At 42.0% G+C, this 3,324-nt stretch overlaps 1 pseudogene; it reads left to right on the top strand.

The window, feature by feature from the left end:
• The window catches only part of LOC110322057, a 3,898-nt pseudogene extending 3,350 nt beyond the window's left edge, over positions 1-548 (top strand).
• Positions 549-3,324: the final 2,776 nt, after the last annotated feature.

The following is a 3,324-nucleotide window of genomic DNA, read 5'->3' as shown; positions in this document are numbered from 1 at the left end:
GGGTCACTGGGAGAAAGGATCCTGGATCCTGGGCAGTCAGGCTGACAGTCTCATTCTGTGTGCCCTCCTCCAGTTCCTGTATCCTATCCTGTGCTCACTCTGCAACATGAAGCCACTAACCTTGCTGTAGGAGACAAGGTGGAGTTCCTCTGTGAGGCCCAGCAGGGATCCCTTCCAATCTTTTACTCATTCTACATTGATGGAGAAATCCTAAGGAAACCCCTGGCTCCCTCTGGCAGAGCTGCCTCCCTCTTCACCTCAGTAAAGGCAGAGTGGAGTGCCAAGAACTATTCCTGTGAAGCTAAAAACAGCATCTCCAGAGAAATAAGTGAGCCCAAGAAGTTCCCTTTGGTTGGTATGTTCTGTCCCACATAATCTCTTAGCCCCCTGTAACTGTCAGGACTCTGAATTCACTCCTCTGTAACCTCCCACCATACCTGCTTTGCTGAACACAGACATTGGTGGAGTGTCTGGCAAAGGGTTGGGTCCCCATGGGGAGGGGTTCCATGGCAACCCATAACATGTTTGCACATGCTAGCGCCTTCTGACCTATCCATCTCTCGTTTCTACTTACAAGGCTGCTCCAGGCCACATGTTGTCCCCCAAAGCTGTCCTTGTGTCTCCTGGGCTACGTCAGGATATGTTTCTGAATAATTATTTCTCCAGTCTCAGGTACTGCCTGGACCAAGAGCAACATTCTAACTGTCTGTCTACCTGCAAGCCTGCTGGTGGGATGGTCATTGGGGCTGTGGTTCTAATGTATTTCTTCAAAGCATAGAAAACAGATGGTTAGTACCTCTTTCCAGATTCCCTTCTTGCTAAATCCCTGGCATTTCCCAGCTCATAATATCTTTGAAGTTAGCATGTAGCATTATGTTTCCTTGTGGCATTTTCATATACATACGTTGTGCCTTGTGGCAGTTATTTTTAAGTCATCTTTTACATGTCATCTCTCTTGAGCCTTTCTATCATCCTTATGAGGAAGTTAATAGCATCACCCTTTCCATGGTTGAGAGAGCTAAAGACTTCTGAGATACGATGACTAGTAAGGTCACACACTTGGTGGTAGCTGGGTCGGGACTGGAATCTAAGTCAACAATCCCCAATTCTTCCTGTGTCCAAATTACATAGAAGTAAAGGTGTCTGTATTCTCTTGGGGAAGAGAAGCCAAAACCAGTAGGTGGGAGGAGATAAATGCCACCATCCTGACATGAATGTCTCTCCTTCCACAGCCAGACCTGAGACGCCCATCCCAGAAGACCCAGTAAGGAGGAATCCCTGCCCTTTTCTCATCCTTGTCCTGCCTCCCTATCTGCCTCCCTGTACTGACCTAACTTTCCTACAGGACAGGCCTCTTTATGCATCGGTGGATAAAATGAGATATAAATGAGATTCCTGCCAACAATCTGGATCCAAATACCAGCACATGCCAAGATCTCCTTGGGCTTTACAATGACTTTGCAACTCAATCCAGCTGAAACTAGCAACAGAATCCAGCTGAAACAATTGATGGGTCCTTGGGTTTTCCCATATATATTCAGTGCTGTACATTAAAGATTTAGCCTTGATTAGAGAACTTTGTCTTGGCTCGTTATTTCTCTTGCCACCTTTGCCATCCAACCCCAAATTTCCTTTCAGGAACCCAGTAACCCAAGGCCACTGGCAGCTACAGGTGGCGCCTGGCAAGTGGCCTGAAGATGGAAAGAGCACCTGAGAGTATACTGTCTTGGTGGGGCTCCATAGAAGATGCATCATGCACAGTATGCAACATACAGCATGAATGTTAGTGCTACAAACTTCATATTTTGAAAGTTGTTGATGTAAGGGTGCAAAAAGGATATAGTATAGACTGAGTCAGCATCTGCCCAACCCCATTAGCTAGGGGTTGACAGTGGAAAATGGGACTGGAAAATTCTAAACAAGCGTCAAGAACTGCGTCCGGCAAGAGGAGTAGGGCTTAAAGTAAAATTAAAAAATAAAATAAAGAGTAAAAAACAAACAAACAAATGGAGATGGTAGATATACAAATGACATGAGAAAGATCACAAGAGAAGGAAAATGGATTTGGGGGCTCTCCCAGAAGCAGAAGGAAATCAGGAGACATCCTGCTTTCTCTCTGGCCCCTACAGGAGACATCCTTAGTTCTGGTTACATCAAGTTCCCTACCCTCTCTGAATTGTCTGTGTTTGGTGGACCAATCTGTCCACGTGTCAATTTGTGTCTGTTTTTGTTTTCATTGTCTGCATGACTGCTGTTCTATGTTTCATGTTGAAAAGAAAAAAAAAAGTGGTTAAAACTTTATCTGCTGGCTCTCCATCTCTTAATTCAGTCTCAGTTTGTACCTGTTAGGCTGATTAAAGTTGGCCCTCACACTTAGCCAGGAGTCAAGCACAGCAGGAGAGGCCCTAATGAAAAGCTGCTTTTAAAAGGGGTCAGTGGCTTCTTAGTTCTAAGGCAAATAAGCTGATATTTGTTTTTTCCTAGAAAAATCTCTGCAATTGTGATTATTGGGTTCAGCAAATGACAAAGTGCTTTTTCTCTTGAAATTATAACTAGAAAAAGTAAAAATTCTTTGGTCTAAATTTATAAGATTTGTGTAGCTCCTTCATTTGGGTTCTGACTGGTCTTAAAGGTATGTTCTGCCTGTCTTGGTCATAGAGTACTAGCTTATAAGCTATTGGGTATGATTAAAAAGGTGTAACATTGGTAACAAGAAAGTTAGCTTAAAACTGGTAACTCAGGGTTGGAGTCATTTTAAACAACAACACGTGGCATAAACCAGCCCAGGAAACCAGGCCTCTAAAGATACTTCTAAATTGGTATAATAGTTTATGTAATTCTTATCCGAGAAACTAGATAAATAAGGGATAAGAATTAACAATGTCTTTTTAATGATGCACTAAAAGTTGCACTGTCGTGCAGCCAAACATTGAAATGTGAAAGTAATGCTTTTGGTATTGATTTTAAAGAGAATTGATTGTTTAAAATTGGGTTTTGCTTTCCAAAAGATATGGTTCAGTCTTAATATTGCAAAAGAAACTTTAAAATTATGGTTAAAATTGCCAGTTTTCCATTGACTGCAGTTTGCAGTTTGATCTCAAGCTGAGGATTTTTAACTTACCCATATTTTGTAATTAGAATGATGACGAGAATATAAAAGTTAAAAACAGCTATGTCCAGTATGGGCTTGCAGTCCCTTTTTCCACAAGCTTTATTGGTTACAGGGGTAGAAGTAAAATTTAACCCCCCAAGATTGGACAAAAGATCTAAGTGGAGATTTATTTGTTATCAAACAGGATTTTGTGGGTATGCTACTAAAAATAG

The sequence above is a fragment of the Mus pahari genome, chromosome 5, assembly GCF_900095145.1.
Source record: "Mus pahari chromosome 5, PAHARI_EIJ_v1.1, whole genome shotgun sequence".
Taxonomy (NCBI): Eukaryota; Metazoa; Chordata; class Mammalia; order Rodentia; family Muridae; genus Mus; species Mus pahari.
Note: the sequence above shows the minus strand (reverse complement) of the source record. Positions and strands in the feature narration are given on the sequence as shown.